General features: G+C 44.1%; 34 non-coding genes across 34 annotated transcripts in view; all 34 read right to left on the bottom strand.

Annotated features, from left to right (window-relative positions):
* Positions 1-5531: 5531 nt before the first annotated feature.
* LOC133428161 (5S ribosomal RNA) lies at positions 5532-5650 on the bottom strand. Its single transcript, XR_009773233.1, has one exon. It is a non-coding gene; the product is annotated as a 5S ribosomal RNA (ribosomal RNA).
* A 199-nt stretch (positions 5651-5849) lies between these two features.
* On the bottom strand, positions 5850-5968 carry LOC133428216 (5S ribosomal RNA). Its single transcript, XR_009773285.1, has one exon. It is a non-coding gene; the product is annotated as a 5S ribosomal RNA (ribosomal RNA).
* Positions 5969-6167: 199 nt separating this feature from the next.
* Positions 6168-6286, bottom strand: LOC133428178 (5S ribosomal RNA). Its single transcript, XR_009773250.1, has one exon. It is a non-coding gene; the product is annotated as a 5S ribosomal RNA (ribosomal RNA).
* Positions 6287-6485: 199 nt separating this feature from the next.
* On the bottom strand, positions 6486-6604 carry LOC133428334 (5S ribosomal RNA). Its single transcript, XR_009773383.1, has one exon. It is a non-coding gene; the product is annotated as a 5S ribosomal RNA (ribosomal RNA).
* Positions 6605-6803: 199 nt separating this feature from the next.
* On the bottom strand, positions 6804-6922 carry LOC133428160 (5S ribosomal RNA). Its single transcript, XR_009773232.1, has one exon. It is a non-coding gene; the product is annotated as a 5S ribosomal RNA (ribosomal RNA).
* A 6238-nt stretch (positions 6923-13160) lies between these two features.
* On the bottom strand, positions 13161-13279 carry LOC133428177 (5S ribosomal RNA). The gene has a single exon (XR_009773249.1). It is a non-coding gene; the product is annotated as a 5S ribosomal RNA (ribosomal RNA).
* Positions 13280-13478: 199 nt separating this feature from the next.
* On the bottom strand, positions 13479-13597 carry LOC133428272 (5S ribosomal RNA). The gene has a single exon (XR_009773339.1). It is a non-coding gene; the product is annotated as a 5S ribosomal RNA (ribosomal RNA).
* A 199-nt stretch (positions 13598-13796) lies between these two features.
* Positions 13797-13915, bottom strand: LOC133428159 (5S ribosomal RNA). Its single transcript, XR_009773231.1, has one exon. It is a non-coding gene; the product is annotated as a 5S ribosomal RNA (ribosomal RNA).
* A 199-nt stretch (positions 13916-14114) lies between these two features.
* LOC133428176 (5S ribosomal RNA) lies at positions 14115-14233 on the bottom strand. Its single transcript, XR_009773248.1, has one exon. It is a non-coding gene; the product is annotated as a 5S ribosomal RNA (ribosomal RNA).
* A 199-nt stretch (positions 14234-14432) lies between these two features.
* LOC133428058 (5S ribosomal RNA) lies at positions 14433-14551 on the bottom strand. The gene has a single exon (XR_009773133.1). It is a non-coding gene; the product is annotated as a 5S ribosomal RNA (ribosomal RNA).
* Positions 14552-14749: 198 nt separating this feature from the next.
* Positions 14750-14868, bottom strand: LOC133428145 (5S ribosomal RNA). Its single transcript, XR_009773217.1, has one exon. It is a non-coding gene; the product is annotated as a 5S ribosomal RNA (ribosomal RNA).
* Positions 14869-15085: 217 nt separating this feature from the next.
* LOC133428129 (5S ribosomal RNA) lies at positions 15086-15204 on the bottom strand. The gene has a single exon (XR_009773202.1). It is a non-coding gene; the product is annotated as a 5S ribosomal RNA (ribosomal RNA).
* Positions 15205-15403: 199 nt separating this feature from the next.
* LOC133428204 (5S ribosomal RNA) lies at positions 15404-15522 on the bottom strand. Its single transcript, XR_009773274.1, has one exon. It is a non-coding gene; the product is annotated as a 5S ribosomal RNA (ribosomal RNA).
* A 199-nt stretch (positions 15523-15721) lies between these two features.
* On the bottom strand, positions 15722-15840 carry LOC133428082 (5S ribosomal RNA). Its single transcript, XR_009773157.1, has one exon. It is a non-coding gene; the product is annotated as a 5S ribosomal RNA (ribosomal RNA).
* Positions 15841-16057: 217 nt separating this feature from the next.
* Positions 16058-16176, bottom strand: LOC133428226 (5S ribosomal RNA). Its single transcript, XR_009773294.1, has one exon. It is a non-coding gene; the product is annotated as a 5S ribosomal RNA (ribosomal RNA).
* Positions 16177-16375: 199 nt separating this feature from the next.
* On the bottom strand, positions 16376-16494 carry LOC133428193 (5S ribosomal RNA). The gene has a single exon (XR_009773263.1). It is a non-coding gene; the product is annotated as a 5S ribosomal RNA (ribosomal RNA).
* A 217-nt stretch (positions 16495-16711) lies between these two features.
* Positions 16712-16830, bottom strand: LOC133428137 (5S ribosomal RNA). The gene has a single exon (XR_009773210.1). It is a non-coding gene; the product is annotated as a 5S ribosomal RNA (ribosomal RNA).
* A 199-nt stretch (positions 16831-17029) lies between these two features.
* Positions 17030-17148, bottom strand: LOC133428120 (5S ribosomal RNA). Its single transcript, XR_009773193.1, has one exon. It is a non-coding gene; the product is annotated as a 5S ribosomal RNA (ribosomal RNA).
* A 147-nt stretch (positions 17149-17295) lies between these two features.
* LOC133428232 (5S ribosomal RNA) lies at positions 17296-17414 on the bottom strand. The gene has a single exon (XR_009773300.1). It is a non-coding gene; the product is annotated as a 5S ribosomal RNA (ribosomal RNA).
* Positions 17415-17631: 217 nt separating this feature from the next.
* On the bottom strand, positions 17632-17750 carry LOC133428141 (5S ribosomal RNA). The gene has a single exon (XR_009773214.1). It is a non-coding gene; the product is annotated as a 5S ribosomal RNA (ribosomal RNA).
* A 199-nt stretch (positions 17751-17949) lies between these two features.
* On the bottom strand, positions 17950-18068 carry LOC133428173 (5S ribosomal RNA). Its single transcript, XR_009773245.1, has one exon. It is a non-coding gene; the product is annotated as a 5S ribosomal RNA (ribosomal RNA).
* Positions 18069-18285: 217 nt separating this feature from the next.
* On the bottom strand, positions 18286-18404 carry LOC133428056 (5S ribosomal RNA). Its single transcript, XR_009773131.1, has one exon. It is a non-coding gene; the product is annotated as a 5S ribosomal RNA (ribosomal RNA).
* Positions 18405-18603: 199 nt separating this feature from the next.
* Positions 18604-18722, bottom strand: LOC133428181 (5S ribosomal RNA). The gene has a single exon (XR_009773252.1). It is a non-coding gene; the product is annotated as a 5S ribosomal RNA (ribosomal RNA).
* A 217-nt stretch (positions 18723-18939) lies between these two features.
* LOC133428223 (5S ribosomal RNA) lies at positions 18940-19058 on the bottom strand. The gene has a single exon (XR_009773291.1). It is a non-coding gene; the product is annotated as a 5S ribosomal RNA (ribosomal RNA).
* A 199-nt stretch (positions 19059-19257) lies between these two features.
* LOC133428101 (5S ribosomal RNA) lies at positions 19258-19376 on the bottom strand. The gene has a single exon (XR_009773175.1). It is a non-coding gene; the product is annotated as a 5S ribosomal RNA (ribosomal RNA).
* Positions 19377-19575: 199 nt separating this feature from the next.
* On the bottom strand, positions 19576-19694 carry LOC133428125 (5S ribosomal RNA). The gene has a single exon (XR_009773198.1). It is a non-coding gene; the product is annotated as a 5S ribosomal RNA (ribosomal RNA).
* Positions 19695-19893: 199 nt separating this feature from the next.
* On the bottom strand, positions 19894-20012 carry LOC133428169 (5S ribosomal RNA). The gene has a single exon (XR_009773241.1). It is a non-coding gene; the product is annotated as a 5S ribosomal RNA (ribosomal RNA).
* A 217-nt stretch (positions 20013-20229) lies between these two features.
* Positions 20230-20348, bottom strand: LOC133428245 (5S ribosomal RNA). Its single transcript, XR_009773313.1, has one exon. It is a non-coding gene; the product is annotated as a 5S ribosomal RNA (ribosomal RNA).
* Positions 20349-20547: 199 nt separating this feature from the next.
* LOC133428184 (5S ribosomal RNA) lies at positions 20548-20666 on the bottom strand. The gene has a single exon (XR_009773255.1). It is a non-coding gene; the product is annotated as a 5S ribosomal RNA (ribosomal RNA).
* Positions 20667-20883: 217 nt separating this feature from the next.
* LOC133428122 (5S ribosomal RNA) lies at positions 20884-21002 on the bottom strand. Its single transcript, XR_009773195.1, has one exon. It is a non-coding gene; the product is annotated as a 5S ribosomal RNA (ribosomal RNA).
* A 213-nt stretch (positions 21003-21215) lies between these two features.
* On the bottom strand, positions 21216-21334 carry LOC133428057 (5S ribosomal RNA). Its single transcript, XR_009773132.1, has one exon. It is a non-coding gene; the product is annotated as a 5S ribosomal RNA (ribosomal RNA).
* Positions 21335-21533: 199 nt separating this feature from the next.
* LOC133428119 (5S ribosomal RNA) lies at positions 21534-21652 on the bottom strand. The gene has a single exon (XR_009773192.1). It is a non-coding gene; the product is annotated as a 5S ribosomal RNA (ribosomal RNA).
* Positions 21653-21869: 217 nt separating this feature from the next.
* LOC133428096 (5S ribosomal RNA) lies at positions 21870-21988 on the bottom strand. The gene has a single exon (XR_009773170.1). It is a non-coding gene; the product is annotated as a 5S ribosomal RNA (ribosomal RNA).
* Positions 21989-22205: 217 nt separating this feature from the next.
* The window catches only part of LOC133428076 (5S ribosomal RNA), a 119-nt gene continuing 111 nt past the window's right edge, over positions 22206-22213 (bottom strand). Inside the window, exon 1 of the ribosomal RNA XR_009773151.1 lies at positions 22206-22213. This exon is cut by the window's right edge and continues 111 nt beyond it. This is a non-coding gene — a ribosomal RNA (5S ribosomal RNA).

The raw sequence follows: 22213 nt of genomic DNA, 5'->3' as shown, positions 1-22213 counted from the left end.
TGTTTTACTATATTTCAAAACCAGATGTAAGTCCTTCTTTAAAATTGATTTGAAAATCACCCAAACATCCACCATCTTTCCTTCAAAGTGGGAGTAGTTTCTCCTCAGCCTGATTGCCAGTCTAGCGTGACTTAAAACAAAATTGAGCAGGTTGGTATTTATAACTTTGCTTTTAACACTTGTACCAAACAAAAGGAGTTGTTCCCAATGAAATCTATGTATGAATTTACTTCCCCAATGCTCGACCAAAGTGTGTTTCAACCTGTCGAAAAACTGAACCAAACAAGTACAATCCAAAAATAAATGAAAGAAATCTTCCTCCCCGTTCATACACACATCACACATTCTACTCAAATTTTTATTTATTTGATGCAATATTATCTTGGTAAATATCCTATTATGCTTTATTTTAAAATCATTATCTTCACATTCTATACTATTATATTTTATTCTACTACGCCATATGTCATCTATGTTCATTCCCACATATTTCTCCTTCCACATTGTATCCGAGGCAGGCCTCTTTAAGACTTTTTCCAACATTATGCCATATACAATCTTCACCTTCAGTTTACTCAAGCAGATCCTATAATTCTCTCTTTCTATATACAGCTCCGGCCAATCCCCCTCCGTCCTTTTTTCGTCATCACTATTTATCCTCGCTATCCATTCCATGTTCATACTGCTTTTGATTTTATCATATGTATTAATAATAGTTCCTCTTTTAATATCATGATCATCAAAATCAGCATGTCTGATCATATCCACAATTGAATGCTCTGGCAGGAGGCCAGGCATTACCTCATACATTATGTTTTTAACTTGTCTTATCCCAGCTCTAAAAAAGATAGCATTATAGAGTGTGTTATCATGATTTAACATTTTGTTATTTAAGAAGATGGGGTTATTGATAACCATATTTATATCTGTGCAGTCATAGTCTATCTGTGGCAAAAATGCAGCCCAGGCACTGAACACCTCCCTATAGAACTCCGGGATGCCTTCGTGCATATGTTTTTTTAAAGCCATCAAGAGACCATATTCTTCGCACTTCCCAGCCTTATGTATATATTGCCTGAAGAAACGTTTCCACGCATAATCTACCTTATCATACAAATATTTAACAATCGTCTTTATCCTAATTGCCTTCTTTTTTATTTCAATATTTACCAACTTAAGCCCTCCCTCCTCATACCCAGCCATTAATGTCTGGTGAGATATTCTCACTCCCTTACCATCCCAAAGAAAAAGAGAAATGATAGAGTTTAACTCTTTCACCACCCACTCCGGCATATCTATAGTCGCTATAAAATGTATCAGTTTTGACATCAGCAAAGCATTTATTATAATAATCTTGCCTTTTAGTTTCAAGCTTCTTAATTTCCAATAATTAATTGTTCTTTTTATTCTATTTATTACCCCTGTCCACGTATAATCTCTGGCTGCCTTCTCATTCACTCCTAGATAAATCCCCAATACTTTGATCTGGTCTTCTGCTATTTTAAAGTTGAGTTTGCACCGGTTATTATTGTCCTTACCCACATATAGAATTTCCGATTTCCCTATGTTAATTTTCGCCCCAGACGCTCTGCCATAAATCTCAATATGGTTTATTACCTCTTGTACACTGTCTGCATTCTGAACTGTTATTGTTGTATCATCTGCGTATTGCAACATGGTAACCCTCCCTCCTCCCGGTAGTTCAATCCCCCTAATGTTATTGTTACTATTTATGAACGTTGCTAAGGGTTCAACAGATAAACTATATAGGAGGGAGGACATGGGACATCCCTGCCTAACAGAACGCTGTAATGGAAAAGTGTTTGTTAGGAACCCATTGCACTTGACTTGGCTCTTTGCGTTTTTGTATAGTAATTCAACCCACGTAATCATTCTACTTCCAAACCCAAACCGTTTTAAAGTGCTGAGGAGAAAATTGTGATTTACTCGGTCAAAAGCTTTATTTAGGTCGACCCCCAAAACAATCCCTCCTTCTCCGTTCGTGTTCATATGATGAATTACATCTCTAACTGTTATTATGGTGTCGCTGATGTCCCTACCCGGTATCCCATATGCCTGTGTCGGTGCCACAATTGTATTTATTATTTTCCCGATTCTACTGCCCAACACTTTTGCCAATATTTTGTAGTCTGTGTTTAGCAGACTGATGGGTCTGAAGTTTTCTAATTTGAGTTTGCTACCTTTATTTTTATATATGATCGTGATGATGCTGAGTGTCATGGAATGAGGTACTTGCTGTGTTCTTTCAATATTCTGTATTACAGTCACCAAGATGGGGGCTAAAAAATCAATGAACTCTTTATAGAACTCGTAGGTCAGGCCATCGGAGCCGGGGCTCTTATTGGACTTTCCACCCATTATAGCTTCCATCACTTCCTGAGTCGTTATATCCCTGTCGCAGCAATCAGCATGCTCACTGGAGAGCTTTGCGGACACAGTGTCAAGTATTCTTTTCATGCACTCATCATCATTTTCCTCCTCCGTAAAGAGGCATCTGTAATAGTCTTCAACCACACTGCAGATTTCCGTAATGTCATTCACCCGATCACCATTATCTTTTTCAAGTTCATCTATATAATTCTTTTCTTGTTTCTGTCTTTCCATTCCCAGAAAGAAAGCTGTGTTTTTTTCCCCCTCCACAGCGTATCTGGCTTTGCTTCGAATAATAGCGCCATCACAATCTTCTACTTCATATGTATGGAGCGTATGTTTTAACTTCAATAAGTTGTCCACTTTCCAACCGGCATCATTATCTGCCCTCTCTAGTTCAGTATCTATTAATAGTTTTATTTCTTTTACCCTTCTCTTTTTATATGCATTCTTGTGTTTAGCATATTTAAGGCTTATTGCCTTAATTCCTTTTTTAACTTGTTCCCACCATCGACCCGTATCATCTAACATGCCTTGATTGTCGGACATGGCTTTTAAATATTCTCGTATCCTATGTTTATATTTATTATCCCTAAGCAAGCTATTATTAAGGCACCATACTCCCCCACCCCTCCCTCTTTCCCCTACTTTTATCGTCCCCATGAGGTTTGCGTGGTCACTTATGGTATTAAAATTATATGTTAGTGTGCCGACATAGTTCATTATACTTTTCGCTACTAGACACATATCAATTCTACTTTGCTTTAATACACCCAATACCACCTGTCGTCGGGAGAACTCCCTCTTATCAGGGTTTTCCCACCTCCATTTATCTATAATATCATACATCCCATTCAGCATCAGCAGCTTCCTCCTAGATGCATCAGTCCCAAACATAGTGTTTTTTGATGCATCTAGTCTATCTAACCAGACATTCATATCCCCTATAATGATACAGTTTCCCGTGTAGCAAGGCTCAAGACTATCGAAAAAAAGATTCCTGTCCTTCTCTATGTTGGGGGCATAAACACAAAATAACTTAAAGAAAACCTTCTGCACATAAAATTCGATCCCCACCACTCTTCCCTCTGTGTCCATGTGGCACTGTTTCACATTGGATGCTGTATTTCTTTTGAAAAGTATTGCCACCCCCCTTGCAGTCGTAGTTCCGTTACTATAAAAAAGAAGCCCTGGCCAAAATTTCCTTACCATTTTCACCACCTCCTCATCCCATCGTGTTTCTTGCAGACATATGATGTCTGTGCTACATAAATTGATCACCCTTTGTAACTTATTTCCTGTTCTCAAGCCATTGGCGTTTAGAGGAGAAAAACTTAACGTCATGATGAAAAAAAGAAAAAGAGAAATGAACAAAACTCAAGCAAAATATATAGACAAGAACCCATAAACACTATTTTTTCACACTTAACCCCTTCTTCACTTTCGCCTTCCTCTTCAATTTGTTAATAAATACCGCACTGAGATCTGTGTCCTCCCCCTCAGAAGATTCAAGTGATACCTGGGAGTCATCAGCTGGTTCACTTCCTGCCAGGTTCTCATCCCTCACAGGTACAGAACTAGAGGAAAGACCCCCTCTGGTCCTGACTCCGCTGCCGGCTCTACCTCTTCCCCTCGTCAGGACCCCCCCCGTGCGATCACTGCCGACTCTGGCGCCTGCCGAATGAGGGGATCTGTCCCTGGGGCGAGTGGCATGGACATCGGGTGGTGGAACCACAACCACCTCCTCCCCAATATTCTCCTCCACCGACGAGCCGATTCCCTCCATCATCACTTCGTCCATGCTGCTCCCGATACCCACGTCCTCCATGGACTGATGGGGCGCAGCTGCGCTGCGGCTAACCTCCAGCCTTCCGACCGCCTCCGGCTCCGCAGTCTGGGGGCCACGCCCATCCTCCGTCTCCACTCCCTCAGCCAGCAGCTTCTCCCTCTCCTGCTCCCTCTCGGCCGGTGACGGGGTCTCCTCCCGTTCATCTCCGTCCCCTGCCAGTGCTTCCCTCATCTCCTCTTCCACCTCCTCCTCCTCATCAACTTCTGCATGGAACTCCTCCACGCACTCCCTCGCAAAGTGTCCTTGTTTCAGGCATTTATAGCAGTGGAAGTCCGGACACTCCCTCATAATGTGTCCCGGTTGGATGCACAGTCTACACACTTTAACTTGTTTGTCATGGATCACTCTAAAGTGATCCATGCCCTGTAATGTTTCGAACTTTGTGGAGTAAGGCAGCGATGATACTCCCTAGGGGAATCTCACTCTGACAAAGCGAGTGCCTTCCGCGATGTCAGTCCCAGGCCACACCCTCCTCTTTATAGGGGAGACGGCAGACACACCCCAAAGTGCCAGTTTGTCCAGAATTTCTCCGTCCGTGATGTAAACTGGCAACGACATGAATGATACCACCATCTCGATGTTGTTTATCTCTCTGGCGGTGATCGTATTGTTTCCGACTCTCAAACCCTCCATTAATCTTCCTTTCCCAGCCGCATCTTTCATAGTCAGTTCGTACTTCCGGGGCGTCTTGAACCTGCACCCAATTACTATTCCGCATTTCTCTTTTGTTATCCTCAGCAAATCCATTGTTGAAAGTTTGTCCTCCCCCTCTATTTCCACCTCAATAGTCAGATCCTTCTCATAGGTTCGGTCGACCTTCTCATTGTCTGCATTCCGTTTGCCATTGTTCAAAGCCATGTCGTCCGTCCGTTACAAACTCCCCCCAAACAGCGAAGCTGCTGGGGGGGGGGGGGGGTGGTTCCTCCACTCTCTTTTCAGGAGGTTTGTGGCCTGATCTTTCCTTCTCCTTCCTCCACCACGTGCTCCCTGGTGTCTTGCTCAAACAAACTGCCACGTCACACTTCCTGCACAAACAGGAAGTCAGAGCGCATCCAGGCTGGTATGGCCGTTAGCAGAAGCTGCAGCTTGAAATACCTCTTATATGGAGTTGAAGATAAGTCATATAATATAAGTCATTGATTTGTTGGTGATAATAATTTAGAAGCGCTTATTTGTTGGAGTTAAAGTGCCTTAACCATGTGCAAAACACTTTAGGACGTGAGCTGTCGCTGTTACCACGTTGAAATATGTGTGGGTAGATTAAGCGAGAGCGCTCTCTGCTGGTTGAAAAAGCTTACAGCACCTGGTATTCCCAGGCGGTCTCCCATCCAAGTACTAACCAGGCCCTACCTTGCTTAGCTTCCGAGATCAGACGAGATCGAGCGCATCCAGGCTGGTATGGCCGTAAGCTGAAGTTGCAGCTTGAAATACCTCTTATATGGAGTTGAAGATAAGTCATATAATATAAGTCATTGATTTGTTGGTTTTATTTGTTGGAGTTAAAGTGCCTTAACCATGTGCAAAACACTTTAGGACGTGAGCTGTCGCTGTTACCACGTTGAAATATGTGTGGCTAGATTAAGCGAGACCGTTCTCTGCTGGTTGAAAAAGCTTACAGCACCTGGTATTCCCAGGCGGTCTCCCATCCAAGTACTAACCAGGCCCGACCCTGCTTAGCTTCCGAGATCAGACGAGATCGGGCGCATCCAGGCTGGTATGGCCGTAAGCAGAAGCTGCAGCTTGAAATACCTCTGATATGGAGTTGAAGATAAGTCATAGAATATAAGTAATTGATTTGTTGGTTTTATTTGTTGGAGTTAAAGTGCCTTAACCATGTGCAAAACACTTTAGGACGTGAGCTGTCGCTGTTACCACGTTGAAATATGTGTGGGTAGATTAAGTGTGAGCGCTCTCTGCTGGTTGAAAAAGCTTACAGCACCTGGTATTCCCAGGCGGTCTCCCATCCAAGTACTAACAAGGCCCGACCCTGCTTAGCTTCCGAGATCAGACGAGATCGGGCGCATCCAGGCTGGTATGGCCGTAAGCAGAAGCTGCAGCTTGAAATACCTCTTATATGGAGTTGAAGATAAGTCATAGAATATAAGTCATTGATTTGTTGGTTTTATTTGTTGGAGTTAAAGTGCCTTAACCATGTGCAAAACACTTTAGGACATGAGCTGTCGCTGTTACCACGTTGAAATATGTGTGGGTAGATTAAGCGAGAGCGCTCTCTGCTGGTTGGAAAAGCTTACAGCACCTGGTATTCCCAGGCGGTCCCCCATCCAAGTACTAACCAGGCCCGACCCTGCTTAGCTTCCGAGATCAGACGAGATCGGGCGCATCCAGGCTGGTATGGCCGTAAGCAGAAGCTGCAGCTTGAAATACCTCTTATATGGAGTTGAAGATAAGTCATAGAATATAAGTCATTGATTTGTTGGTTTTATTTGTTGGAGTTAAAGTGCCTTAACAATGTGCAAAACACTTTAGGACGTGAGCTGTCGCTGTTACCACGTTGAAATATGTGTGGGTAGATTAAGCGAGAGCGCTCTCTGCTGGTTGAAAAAGCTTACAGCACCTGGTATTCCCAGGCGGTCTCCCATCCAAGTACTAACCAGGCCCTACCTTGCTTAGCTTCCGAGATCAGACGAGATCGAGCGCATCCAGGCTGGTATGGCCGTAAGCTGAAGTTGCAGCTTGAAATACCTCTTATATGGAGTTGAAGATAAGTCATATAATATGAGTCATTGATTTGTTGGTTTTATTTGTTGGAGTTAAAGTGCCTTAACCATGTGCAAAACACTTTAGGACGTGAGCTGTCGCTGTTACCACGTTGAAATATGTGTGGCTAGATTAAGCGAGACCGTTCTCTGCTGGTTGAAAAAGCTTACAGCACCTGGTATTCCCAGGCGGTCTCCCATCCAAGTACTAACCAGGCCCGACCCTGCTTAGCTTCCGAGATCAGACGAGATCGGGCGCATCTTTTTTTTTTTGTCTTTTATTATGAAAATATATTTACAAAAAAAAAATATATTTTTGTTTACAGTATCCATTTCCAACACATTTTCCTCTCTCTGTGACATTTACACTCAGGTCCTTTTTTCAAAAGAAAAGAAAAACAACATCAGCACTCGAATTACAAAAACAAACCTGATTTGCACATAGTGGCGTTTCAAAACCCAGCATCATTCGTTCAGCCATCCCACAGGGTGAAAAATCATTCCAACTATATGATCACTGTGCACAATTTTCAAAAGATGAAGTAGCCAAAATTTTTTTTTTTTTTTTTTTTTTTTTTTTAAACACACAATTTCCCAACTACACAGTCCGAAAAGAGCTACCAATTCCACACAATCCTCTTTTCTTTATCAAGGGATAGGAGAGTGGCATCCTTCACATACAGTCGTTCAAAATGGTCTACCCCATGTATCAACCTGTATCGAATCTGTTTCTTTACTATGTTTTGAAAAATCGGCCATATTGCAATAACCCTTCGTTCGTAATGTGCCTTGTTTCTTCGTGCCCTTATTGCCCATCGTGCATGGCTCAACATAAATCTGCACAGCATTTCGTTTCTAATTTTACTGTATTGCCAGTTTCCAAATAAAAGAAAAAACTCCCATGAATCCCTTCCGTCCCACACCATTCCCAATTTTTCTATTAGACATTTCTTCAATAACCCAAAAAAGCCAGATAACTCAGGACAAATATCAAACATATGCATCAGCGTTTCCGGCAATAAGCCACAAACATCACAATCTCTGTCTACAGCTTTATCCAGTTGATGTAAAACCACATTAGTAAAAATTTTATTGTGTCTTATTTTGAAATCATTGTCCTCAGCCTCGATGCTGTTACCCTGTACTTTCCATTTCTCCCATATTTTCCACCCCTCTTTCTGTGGAAAGACCTTGCTCCAATACGACAAGGAGGCCGGTGATTTCGTGACGTTCACTAAAAAAAGCTCGTACATTTCCTTGCAGGAGATCAGACTGAAGCTCTTGTTTTCCCCCTCTCGCTTAATTCCCAGCTCTGGGAGTTTGCTTGTCCTATCTCTAGCTGTACCTGTTTCTATCAGCCTTCTCCATTGTTGTGGGATACTTCTCTGAATAGTCTTATAATAATTCTCTATGACCGTGTATGTTGAATTATAATCAACTTCCCTTATACTATCCACCACGGCCTGCGTCGGCAAAAAACCGGGCACAAATTCATACATTATATCTTTCAGCTGTACTAGTCCAGCTCTTATCATTTTGTTATTATACAACATTTTATTTTCTTTCTTTATATATTTATTTAAAAATATCGGCAGTTCTCTTATTAGGCTTATAGAATTCGCCTCATATTCTATATGCTCCAGGAAGCCAGCTTGTGCTTCGAGGACCTCCCTATAAAATAATGGGACTCCCGCTGTCATCGGCCTCTTCGGTTTCATAAGCAGGACAAAATCTCCTATTCCGAGCACTCGATTTAAAAAAAAACGCATAAGACCCTTCCAGCCGTAAGCCGTGTCATCGTACAGATATTTTCTGACCAATTTAATCCTGAAAGCATTTTTCTTACTTTCTATGTCTAGTAATTTTAGCCCTCCCTCTTCATATTTCCCTATTAATGTTTTTCTTGCGATTTTCCCCACCGTTGTCCCCCACAAGAAAACTGTCATAATCTCATTTAGCTTGTTTAGTGCCCATAAGGGTAGATCTATCACCGTGAGTGCATAATATATTTTAGACATTACCAAGCTATTTAATACCACCACCTTCCCATTGAGTTTCAGGTTCCTCATTCGCCAATAGCACAAAATTGCTTCTATCCTTTTAATTATACTAGTCCATGTCATGTCCCTGGCCGTTTCACTGTTTACCCCAATGTATGTACCCAATATTTTGATATGTTCTGCTTGTAATTGTACCGGTAATTCATTTTGCGGCGGTCCCTTCATATTGATGAACATAATTTCTGATTTATCTGGATTTATTTTAGCTCCTGAGGCTCTACCATATCGTTCTACCAAGTTTATTATTCTATGTACACTATTTATGTCTTTAATCAGTAACGTGGTATCATCAGCAAACTGTTGTATGGTGCACATCTCCCCTCCAGGTAATTCTATACCTTTTATTTCTGAATCTTTTTTAATAAGGACACCCAGTGTTTCCACGATTATTGTATACAAAATTGAGGACAGTGGACATCCCTGTCTCACCGACCTTCGAAGCGGAAAAGGATCGGTAACCACCCCGTTACACTTCACACTGCCAGTGGCGTTGGCGTACATTAACCTAATCCACCCGAGAAAACGCGCTCCAAATCCCACCCTCTCCAAAACTTTGAACATAAATTTGTGTTCGACTCTATCAAAGGCTTTGTTGAAGTCCAGTGAGACCAGAATGCCCTCTTTGCTGGTAGTTTTCAAAAATTCTACTGTGTCTCTGACAGTATTCAAAATATCTGAGACTTCCCTTCCCGGCACACTATAAGCCTGAGAGGGCTCTACGATAGTGTGCACGACCTGTTTTATTCTGTTTGCTAGTACTTTCATCAATATTTTGTAATCCGTGTTTAGTAGTGTTATAGGCCTATAATTGGCTAGATTTCGTTTATCCCCTTTCTTATATATGATCGTTATGATCCCTCTTGCCATAGATGCCGGCACGGATTGTGTTATTTCTATTGTTCTGTATAAATTTAACAATATTGGTTTCAATATATCACTAAATTGTTTATAAAAATTCGCTGTTAGTCCATCACTACCTGGACTTTTATTTAGTACTAATTGTTTTATTGCCAAATCAATATCCTCTTCCTTCATCTCCTGGTCGCACATGAGTGTGTCTTCTTCAGCTAACTTCATCTCACATTTTGCCAGGATCTCCTCTGTTATCCCATCATCTGTCCCCTCTGTTTCAAAAAGATGGGTATAATAATTCTGGACTGTCTCTAAGATCTCTACAAAGTCAGCTGTTGTCTCTCCCTTTTCATTCATCACCTCCGCTATGTAGCATTTGTTTTGCCTTCTTTTTTCCAAGTTCAGGAAGAAGCCGGTATTTTTTTCTCCTTCCACCGCATACTGCGCTTTGCTCCTTAATATAGCCCCTTCGCATTTCAACCTCTCCAACTCTTTTAACTCGGTATGCAATCTTATTAACTTATTCCCCTCCGAGCCTTTCTGTCTCTCAACCTTTTCGATTTCTGCTCTTAGCATTCTTTCTTTCTTCTGTTGTCTCGACCGAAACCTTTTCGCATATTGTATGGATTTCCCTTTTATTTTTGTCTTCAAGTCCTCCCAGCCTTGTATTATATTCTTTTCAAAACCCGGTTGTGAGCTTACGCTCAAAATTAGTTGCCTAATGGCTCTATTATAATTCACATCGTACAAGAGATGTGCATTTAAGTGCCATGTCCCCCCTCCCCTTTTCTCTTCCTGTTCCCCCATTTCTAATGATAGTATGGCGTGATCGCTTAAGTGTATCCATTTATAATCCACATTATTAAATAATCGTATATGCGATGTCTTCGTTAAGCACAAATCAATTCTGGTTCGTTTTAGAACCCCTTGAACCACTTGCGCCCTTGAATATTGCCTCTTATCAGGATTTTTCACTCTCCATACGTCGCACCAGTTGTTAACCATCATAAAGTCATTTAGAACCTTTCTTGAGGCATCTTGTCTCCATACACAACTTTCGTTTATATCCAGATGACACAATTTCACATTAAAATCTCCTATTATAACATCACACTTTTCGGCTATTTTATAAAATTTCCTAAAGAAGGCTGTGCGATCGCCTTCTGTATTCGGTGCATAGACATTTAAAATATTATAATTCACATCCTGAGCTACACAATCTATATTAATCCATCTTCCTTCTCCATCTTTAGCCCTCATTGTGGCCTTAATTCCACTGTCCCTTTTACACAAAATCGCCACTCCCCTTGCAATGTTAGTTCCATGGCTAGAGAAGCATTCCCCATCCCACAGCTTTATCATGTCTCGCTCCGTTACTGCATCCCAATGAGTTTCTTGTAAGCATATTACATCCGCCTTACTTAATCTTATCATGCTTTCGAACTTCGTCTTGTCTCTCAGCCCGTTTGCATTAATGGATGCCACTGTTATTGGCATTAAGACCATGATAAGGAGGAGAAACGGACCATCACCGCTGGATATTAGAAGTTTCCTCATTGTGCATACGTTTCTTCTGTGCTCGCCCTTTTCTCGTACCTGATCTTTTCCTCGATATCCCCCTCGCTCCGTTTCCGGTCTCCACGTCCTCCGTCTCAGCAGGATTCTCACCACCCCGCCTGGTGACTCTCTGCTGCGCACAAGGAAGCGACCCCCCGCTGCTTTGTCCTTCACCCCAATCTTGTCCGCCTCGTTCCTCCTCATCTCCACTGCTCCCCTCCTTTGCATCCTCTGCGACATCTCCTCCCTCGTCACTCCCTGCTTCCTCCATCGATTCCTCCACCGCTTCCTCCTCCATGTCCCCCACCAGGCTCTCAACCTCTCCTTCTCCGTCTTCCTCCTCCTCCTCTTCCTCCGCCGCCTCCTTCTTTTCTGCCTCGCTCTCCTCCACCAACTCCTCCGTCTCCTCCTTCTCCTCTTTCTCCTCCTGCTCTCCGCCGGTTCGTTCCGTCATGCGTGCACATTCTCTTGCATAGTGTCCTTGTTTGTTACATTTGTAACACAGGAACTCAGGACATTCCCGCAGAATGTGCCCCTGCTGTAGGCACAGTCTGCAAACCCTCATTTGGTTGTTATGGATGATCCTGAAATACTCCGGACCCTCGAGCGTGTCAAATTTCGTGCTATACGGCAGAGCCGCCACCGACTCTGGGAACCTGACTTTCAGGAACCTGGTGCCGTCAAATATGTCCGTGCCAGGCCATTTTCTCTTCTTGATTGGTGAGACCGGCTCTACTCCCCAATATGCCAGCTTTGTGAAAATCTGCTCATCAGTGATATAAATAGGAAGACTTAAAAATGAGACCACTCTCGTGTCCTTCATTATTTCAGAGGCGATCACTCGCGAATCTCTTATCTTGAAACCATCTAACAGTCTGTTTTTCCCGTGCGGGTTGCCCATTGTTAGTTCCCACTTTCTGTCCGCCTTTACTCGGCAGCCAACGACACGACCGCATGTAACACTCACAGCTTTCAAGAGTTCCATGAGGGAGATGGCATCATCTCCCTCTATCTCCACATTTACTACAAGTTTTTTCTGGTCTTCCGCTTGATCCCAACATTCTTTTGCAGCTCTCGGCTCCGCCACCCTCGCTGCCGTCTCCTCCTCTGCCCCCTTCCACACCGCTCCGCTGTGTTGTCCTCCCGTCCTCCTCTTCTCCACTTTCTCTGCTTCGGGCCCCTCTTCTGCTCTCTTCTCTTTCTCTCCGGCTCCGACCATTGCGCGGGCCATCTTTTGCCTTGGGATCCCCTCCGACTCCATTTTGTCCGTCATAGCTGAGCTCATGTCCAGTCCGTTATCCACCTTCATCACCGAGTAATCCGTTTTAGTTTTTTTATACTCCCTTGGAGTAGCCCCCCTGCAGCAACTGCTGCCGGGGGAGGTGTTGTTGTTCTCCACTTCTCTGAGCCTTTTTCGTTTGTTTTCCAATCTGAACTTTGTCTCTCCTTCATCCACCATGAACCAAACTGCCACGTCACTCTTCCTGCACAAACAGGAAGTCAGAGGGCGTGGCCAGGCTGGTATGGCCGTAAGCAGAAGCTGCAGCTTGAAATACCTCTGATATGGAGTTGAAGATAAGTCATAGAATATAAGTAATTGATTTGTTGGTTTTATTTGTTGGAGTTAAAGTGCCTTAACCATGTGCAAAACACTTTAGGACGTGAGCTGTCGCTGTTACCACGTTGAAATATGTGTGGGTAGATTAAGCGTGAGCGCTCTCTGCTGGTTGAAAAAGCTTACAGCACCTGGTATTCCCAGGCGGTCTCCCATCCAAGTACTAACAAGGCCCGACCCTGCTTAGCTTCCGAGATCAGACGAGATCGGGCGCATCCAGGCTGGTATGGCCGTAAGCAGAAGCTGCAGCTTGAAATACCTCTTATATGGAGTTGAAGATAAGTCATAGAATATAAGTCATTGATTTGTTGGTTTTATTTGTTGGAGTTAAAGTGCCTTAACCATGTGCAAAACACTTTAGGACATGAGCTGTCGCTGTTACCACGTTGAAATATGTGTGGGTAGATTAAGCGAGAGCGCTCTCTGCTGGTTGGAAAAGCTTACAGCAACTGGTATTCCCAGGCGGTCCCACATCCAAGTACTAACCAGGCCCGACCCTGCTTAGCTTCCGAGATCAGACGAGATCGGGCGCATCCAGGCTGGTATGGCCGTAAGCAGAAGCTCCTGCTTGAAATACCTCTTATATGGAGTTGAAGATAAGTCATAGAATATAAGTCATTGATTTGTTGGTTTTATTTGTTGGAGTTAAAGTGCCTTAACCATGTGCAAAACACTTTAGGACGTGAGCTGTCGCTGTTACCACGTTGAAATTTGTGTGGGTAGATTAAGCGAGAGCGCTCTCTGCTGGTTGAAAATGCCTACAGCACCTGGTATTCCCAGGCGGCCTCCCATCCAAGTACTAACCAGGCCCGACCCTGCTTAGCTTCCGAGATCAGACGAGATCGGGCGCATCCAGGCTGGTATGGCCGTAAGCAGAAGCTGCAGCTTGAAATACCTCTGATATGGAGTTGAAGATAAGTCATAGAATATAAGTAATTGATTTGTTGGTTTTATTTGTTGGAGTTAAAGTGCCTTAACCATGTGCAAAACACTTTAGGACGTGAGCTGTCGCTGTTACCACGTTGAAATATGTGTGGGTAGATTAAGTGTGAGCGCTCTCTGCTGGTTGAAAAAGCTTACAGCACCTGGTATTCCCAGGCGGTCTCCCATCCAAGTACTAACAAGGCCCGACCCTGCTTAGCTTCCGAGATCAGACGAGATCGGGCGCATCCAGGCTGGTATGGCCGTAAGCAGAAGCTGCAGCTTGAAATACCTCTTATATGGAGTTGAAGATAAGTCATAGAATATAAGTCATTGATTTGTTGGTTTTATTTGTTGGAGTTAAAGTGCCTTAACCATGTGCAAAACACTTTAGGACGTGAGCTGTCGCTGTTACCACGTTGAAATATGTGTGGGTAGATTAAGCGAGAGCGCTCTCTGCTGGTTGAAAATGCTTACAGCACCTGGTATTCCCAGGCGGTCTCCCATCCAAGTACTAACCAGGCCCGACCCTGCTTAGCTTCCGAGATCAGACGAGATCGGGCGCATCCAGGCTGGTATGGCCGTAAGCTGAAACTGCAGCTTGAAATACCTCTTATATGGAGTTGAAGATAATCATAGAATATAAGTCATTGATTTGTTGGTTTTATTTGTTGGAGTTAAAGTGCCTTAACCATGTGCAAAACACTTTTGGACGTGAGCTGTCGCTGTTACTAAGTTGAAATATGTGTGGGTAGATTAAGCGAGAGCGCTCTCTGCTGGTTGAAAATGCTTACAGCACCTGGTATTCCCAGGCGGTCTCCCATCCAAGTACTAACCAGGCCCGACCTTGCTTAGCTTCCGAGATCAGACGAGATCGGGCGCATCCAGGCTGGTATGGCCGTAAGCAGAAGCTGCTGTTTGAAATACCTCTTATATGGAGTTGAAGATAAGTCATATAATATAAGTCATTGATCTGTTGGTGATAATAATTTAGAAGCGCTTATTTGTTGGAGTTAAAGTGGCTTAACCATGTGCAAAACACTTTAGGACGTGAGCTGTCGCTGTTACCACGTTGAAATATGTGTGGGTAGATTAAGCTAGAGCGCTCTCTGCTGGTTGAAAATGCTTACAGCTCCTGGTATTCCCAGGCGGTCTCCCATCCAAGTACTAACCAGGCCCGACCCTGCTTAGCTTCCGAGATCAGACGAGATCGGGCGCATCCAGGCTGGTATGGCCGTAAGCAGAAGCTGCAGCTTGAAATACCTCTTATATGGAGTTGAAGATAAGTCATAGAATATAAGTCATTGATTTGTTGGTTTTATTTGTCGGAGTTAAAGTGCCTTAACCATGTGCAAAACACTTTAGGACGTGAGCTGTCGCTGTTACCACGTTGAAATTTGTGTGGGTAGATTAAGCGAGAGCGCTCTCTGCTGGTTGAAAAAGCTTACAGCACCTGGTATTCCCAGGCGGTCTCCCATCCAAGTACTAACCAGGCCCGACCCTGCTTAGCTTCCGAGATCAGACGAGATCGGGCGCATCCAGGCTGGTATGGCCGTAAGCAGAAGCTGCAGCTTGAAATACCTCTTATATGGAGTTGAAGATAAGTCATAGAATATAAGTCATTGATTTGTTGGTTTTATTTGTTGGAGTTAAAGTGCCTTAACCATGTGCAAAACACTTTAGGACGTGAGCTGTCGCTGTTACCACGTTGAAATATGTGTGGGTAGATTAAGCGAGAGCGCTCTCTGCTGGTTGAAAAAGCTTACAGCACCTGGTATTCCCAGGCGGTCTCCCATCCAAGTACTAACCAGGCCCGACCCTGCTTAGCTTCCGAGATCAGACGAGATCGGGCGCATCCAGGCTGGTATGGCCATAAGCAGAAGCTGCAGCTTGAAATACCTCTTATATGGAGTTGAAGATAAGTCATAGAATATAAGTCATTGATTTGTTGGTGATAATAATTTAGAAGCGCTTATTTGTTGGAGTTAACGTGCCTTAACCATGTGAAAAACACTTTAGGACGTGAGCTGTTGCTGTTACCACGTTGAAATATGTGTGGCTAGATTAAGCGAGAGCGTTCTCTGCTGGTTGAAAAAGCTTACAGCACCTGGTATTCCCAGGCGGTCCCCCATCCAAGTACTAACCAGGCTCGAACCTGCTTAGCTTCCGAGATCAGACAAGATCGGGCACATCCAGGCTGGTATGGCCGTAAGCAGAAGCTGCAGCTTGAAATACCTCTTATATGGAGTTGAAGATAAGTCATAGCATATAAGTCATTGATTTGTTGGTTTTATTTGTTGGAGTTAAAGTGCCTTAACCATGTGCAAAACACTTTAGGACGTGAGCTGTCGCTGTTACCACGTTGAAATATGTGTGGGTAGATTAAGCGAGAGCGCTCTCTGCAGGTTGAAAAAGCTTACAGCACCTGGTATTCCCAGGCGGTCTCCCATCCAAGTACTAACCAGGCCCGACCCTGCTTAGCTTCCGAGATCAGACGAGATCGGGCGCATCCAGGCTGGTATGGCCGTAAGCAGAAGCTGCAGCTTGAAATACCTCTTATATGGAGTTGAAGATAAGTCATATAATATGAGTCATTGATTTGTTGGTGATAATAATTTAGAAGCGCTTATTTGTTGGAGTTAAAGTGCCTTAACCATGTGCAAAACACTTTAGGACGTGAGCTGTCGCTGTTACCACGTTGAAATTTGTGTGGGTAGATTAAGCGAGAGCGCTCTCTGCTGGTTGAAAAAGCTTACAGCACCTGGTATTCCCAGGCGGTCTCCCATCCAAGTACTAACCAGGCCCGACCCTGCTTAGCTTCCGAGATCAGACAAGATCGGGCGCATCCAGGCTGGTATGGCCGTAAGCAGAAGCTGCAGCTTGAAATACCTCTTATATGGAGTTGAAGATAAGTCATAGAATATAAGTCATTGATTTGTTGGTTTTATTTGTTGGAGTTAAAGTGCCTTAACCATGTGCAAAACACTTTAGGACGTGAGCTGTCGCTGTTACCACGTTGAAATATGTGTGGCTAGATTAAGCGAGAGCGCTCTCTGCTGGTTGAAAATGCTTACAGCACCTGGTATTCCCAGGCGGTCTCCCATCCAAGTACTAACCAGGCCCGACCCTGCTTAGCTTCCGAGATCAGACGAGATCGGGCGCATCCAGGCTAGTATGGCCGTAAGCAGAATCTGCTGCTTGAAATACCTATTATTTGTTGGAGTTAAAGTGCCTTAACCATGTGCAAAAGACTTTAGGACGTGAGCTGTCGCTGTTACCACGTTGAAATATGTGTGGGTAGATTAAGCGAGAGCGCTCTCTGCTGGTTGAAAATGCTTACAGCTCCTGGTATTCCCAGGCGGTCTCCCATCCAAGTACTAACCAGGCCCGACCCTGCTTAGCTTACGAGATCAGACGAGATCGGGCGCATCCAGGCTGGTATGGCCGTAAGCAGAAGCTGCAGCTTGAAATACCTCTTATATGGAGTTGAAGATAAGTCATATAATATAAGTAATTGATTTGTTGGTGATAATAATTTAGAAGCGCTTATTTGTTGGAGTTAAAGTGCCTTAACCATGTGCAAAACACTTTAGGACGTGAGCTGTCGCTGTTACCACGTTGAAATATGTGTGGCTAGATTAAGCGAGAGCGTTCTCTGCTGGTTGAAAAAGCTTACAGCACCTGGTATTCCCAGGCGGTCTCCCATCCAAGTACTAACCAGGCCCGACCCTGCTTAGCTTCCGAGATCAGACGAGATCGGTCGCATCCAGGCTGGTATGGCCGTAAGCAGGAACTGCAGCTTGAAATACCTCTTATATGGAGTTGAAGATAAGTCATAGCATATAAGTCATTGATTTGTTGGTTTTATTTGTTGGAGTTAAAGTGCCTTAACCATGTGCAAAACCCTTTAGGACGTGAGCTGTAGCTGTTACCACGTTGAAATATGTGTGGGTAGATTAAGCGAGAGCGCTCTCTGCAGGTTGAAAAAGCTTACAGCACCTGGTATTCCCAGGCGGTCTCCCATCCAAGTACTAAGCAGGCCCGACCCTGCTTAGCTTCCGAGATCAGACGAGATCGGGCGCATCCAGGCTGGTATGGCCATAAGCAGAAGCTGCAGCTTGAAATACCTCTTATATGGAGTTGAAGATAAGTCATAGAATATAAGTCATTGATTTGTTGGTGATAATAATTTAGAAGCGCTTATTTGTTGGAGTTAGCGTGCCTTAACCATGTGAAAAACACTTTAGGACGTGAGCTGTCGCTGTTACCACGTTGAAATATGTGTGGCTAGATTAAGCGAGAGCGTTCTCTGCTGGTTGAAAAAGCTTACAGCACCTGGTATTCCCAGGCGGTCTCCCATCCAAGTACTAACCAGGCCCGAACCTGCTTAGCTTCCGAGATCAGACAAGATCGGGCGCATCCAGGCTGGTATGGCCGTAAGCAGAAGCTGCAGCTTGAAATACCTCTTATATGGAGTTGAAGATAAGTCATAGCATATAAGTCATTGATTTGTTGGTTTTATTTGTTGGAGTTAAAGTGCCTTAACCATGTGCAAAACACTTTAGGACGTGAGCTGTCGCTGTTACCACGTTGAAATATGTGTGGGTAGATTAAGCGAGAGCGCTCTCTGCAGGTTGAAAAAGCTTACAGCACCTGGTATTCCCAGGCGGTCTCCCATCCAAGTACTAACCAGGCCCGACCCTGCTTAGCTTCCGAGATCAGACGAGATCGGGCGCATCCAGGCTGGTATGGCCGTAAGCAGAAGCTGCAGCTTGAAATACCTCTTATATGGAGTTGAAGATAAGTCATATAATATGAGTCATTGATTTGTTGGTGATAATAATTTAGAAGCGCTTATTTGTTGGAGTTAAAGTGCCTTAACAGTGTGCAAAACACTTTAGGACGTGAGCTGTCGCTGTTACCACGTTGAAATTTGTGTGGGTAGATTAAGCGAGACCGCTCTCTGCTGGTTGAAAAAGCTTACAGCACCTGGTATTCCCAGGCGGTCTCCCATCCAAGTACTAACCAGGCCCGACACTGCTTAGCTTCCAAGATCAGACGAGATCGGGCGCATCCAGGCTGGTATGGCCGTAAGCAGAAGCTGCAGCTTGAAATACCTCTTATATGGAGTTGAAGATAAGTCATAGAATATAAGTCATTGATTTGTTGGTTTTATTTGTTGGAGTTAAAGTGCCTTAACCATGTGCAAAACACTTTAGGACGTGAGCTGTCGCTGTTACCACGTTGAAATATGTGTGGGTAGATTAAGCGAGAGCGCTCTCTGCTGGTTGAAAAAGCTTACAGCACCTGGTATTCCCTGGCGGTCTCCCATCCAAGTACTAACCAGGCCCGACCCTGCTTAGCTTCCGAGATCAGACGAGATCGGGCGCATCCAGGCTGGTATGGCTGTAAGCAGAAGCTGCAGCTTGAAATACCTCTTATATGGAGTTGAAGATAAGTCATAGAATATAAGTCATTGATTTGTTGGTTTTATTTGTTGGAGTTAAAGTGCCTTAACCATGTGCAAAACACTTTAGGACGTGAGCTGTCGCTGTTACCACGTTGAAATATGTGTGGGTAGATTAAGCGAGAGCGCTCTCTGCTGGTTGAAAAAGCTTACAGCACCTGGTATTCCCAGGCGGTCTCCCATCCAAGTACTAACCAGGCCCGACCCTGCTTAGCTTCCGAGATCAGACGAGATCTGGCGCTTCCAGGCTGGTATGGCCGTAAGCAGAAGCTGCAGCTTGAAATACCTCTTATATGGAGTTGAAGATAAGTCATAGAATATAAGTCATTGATTTGTTGGTTTTATTTGTTGGAGTTAAAGTGCCTTAACCATGTGCAAAACACTTTAGGACGTGAGCTGTCGCTGTTACCACGTTGAAATATGTGTGGGTAGATTAAGCGAGAGCGCTCTCTGCTGGTTGAAAAAGCTTACAGCACCTGGTATTCCCAGGCGGTCTCCCATCCAAGTACTAACCAGGCCCGACCCTGCTTAGCTTCCGAGATCAGACGAGATCGGGCGCATCCAGGCTGGTATGGCCGTAAGCTGAAGCTGCAGCTTGAAATACCTCTTATATGGAGTTGAAGATAAGTCATATAATATAAGTCATTGATTTGTTGGTGATAATAATTTAGAAGCGCTTATTTGTTGGAGTTAAAGTGCCTTAACCATGTGCAAAACACTTTAGGACGTGAGCTGACGCTGTTACCACGTTGAAATTTGTGTGGGTAGATTAAGCGAGAGCGCTCTCTGCTGGTTGAAAAAGCTTACAGCACCTGGTATTCCCAGGCGGTCTCCCATCCAAGTACTAACCACGCCCGACCCTGCTTAGCTTCCGAGATCAGACGAGATCTGGCGCATCCAGGCTGGTATGGCCGTAAGCAGAAGCTGCAGCTTGACATACCTCTTATATGGAGTTGAAGATAAGTCATAGAATATAAGTCATTGATTTGTTGGTTTTATTTGTTGGAGTTAAAGTGCCTTAACCATGTGCAAAACACTTTAGGACGTGAGCTGTCGCTGTTACCACGTTGAAATATGTGTGGGTAGATTAAGCGAGAGCGCTCTCTGCAGGTTGAAAAAGCTTACAGCACCTGGTATTCCCAGGCGGTCTCCCATCCAAGTACTAACCAGGCACGACCCTGCTTAGCTTCCGAGATCAGACGAGATCGGGCGCATCCAGGCTGGTATGGCCGTAAGCTGAAGCTGCAGCTTGAAATACTTCTTATATGGAGTTGAAGATAAGTCATATAATACTAGTCATTGATTTGTTGGTGATAATAATTTAGAAGCGCTTATTTGTTGGAGTTAAAGTGCCTTAACCATGTGCAAAAAACTTTAGGACGTGAGCTGTCGCTGTTACCACGTTGAAATATGTGTGGGTAGATTAAGCGAGAGCACTCTCTGCTGGTTGAAAAAGCTTACAGCACCTGGTATTCCCAGGCGGTCTCCCATCCAAGTACTAACCAGGCCCAACCCTGCTTAGCTTCTGAGATCAGACGAGATCGGGCGCATCCAGGCTGGTATGGCCGTAAGCAGAAGCTGCTGCTTGAAATACCTCTTATATGGAGTTGAAGATAAGTCATATAATATAAGTCATTGATTTGTTGGTGATAATAATTTAGAAGCGCTTATTGTAGTTAAAGTGCCTTAACCATGTGAAAAACACTTTTGGACGTGAGCTGTCGCTGTTACCACGTTGAAATATGTGTGGGTAGATTAAGCGAGAGTGCTCTCTGCTGGTTGAAAATGCTTACAGCACCTGGTATTCCCAGGCGGTCTCCCATCCAAGTACTAACCAGGCCCGACCCTGCTTAGCTTCCGAGATCAGACGAGATCGGGCGCATCCAGGCTGGTATGGCCGTAAGCAGAAGCTGCAGCTTGAAATACCTCTTATATGGAGTTGAAGATAAGTCATAGAATATAAGTCATTGATTTGTTGGTTTTATTTGTTGGAGTTAAAGTGCCTTAACCATGTGCAAAACACTTTAGGACGTGAGCTGTCGCTCTTACCACGTTGAAATATGTGTGGGTAGATTAAGCGAGAGCGCTCTCTGCTGGTTGAAAAAGTTTACAGCACCTGGTATTCCCAGGCGGTCTCCCATCCAAGTACTAACCAGGCCCGACCCTGCTTAGCTTCCGAGATCAGACGAGATCGGGCGCATCCAGGCTGGTATGGCCGTAAGCTGAAGCTGCAGCTTGAAATACTTCTTATATGGAGTTGAAGATAAGTCATATAATATAAGTTATTGATTTGTTGGTGATAATAATTTAGATGCGCTTATTTGTTGGAGTTAAAGTGCCTTAACCATGTGCAAAACACTTTAGGACGTGAGCTATCGCTGTTACCACGTTGAAATATGTGTGGGTAGATTAAGCGAGAGCGCTCTCTGCTGGTTGAAAAAACTTACAGCACCTGGTATTCCCAGGCGGTCTCCCATCCAAGTACTAACCAGGCCCGACCCTGCTTAGCTTCCGAGATCAGACGAGATCGGGCGCATCCAGGCTGGTATGGCCGTAAGCAGAAGCTGCAGCTTGAAATACCTCTTATATGGAGTTGAAGATAAGTCACTTAATATAAGTCATTGATTTGTTGGTGATAATAATTTAGAAGCGCTTATTTGTTGGAGTTAAAGTGCCTTAACCATGTGCAAAACACTTTAGGACCTGAGCTGTCGCTGTTACCACGTTGAAATTTGTGTGGGTAGATTAAGCGAGAGCGCTCTCTGCTGGTTGAAAAAGCTTACA

Source organism: Cololabis saira, unplaced genomic scaffold (assembly GCF_033807715.1).
Source record: "Cololabis saira isolate AMF1-May2022 unplaced genomic scaffold, fColSai1.1 scf030, whole genome shotgun sequence".
NCBI lineage: Eukaryota > Metazoa > Chordata > Actinopteri > Beloniformes > Belonidae > Cololabis > Cololabis saira.
Note: the sequence above shows the minus strand (reverse complement) of the source record. Positions and strands in the feature narration are given on the sequence as shown.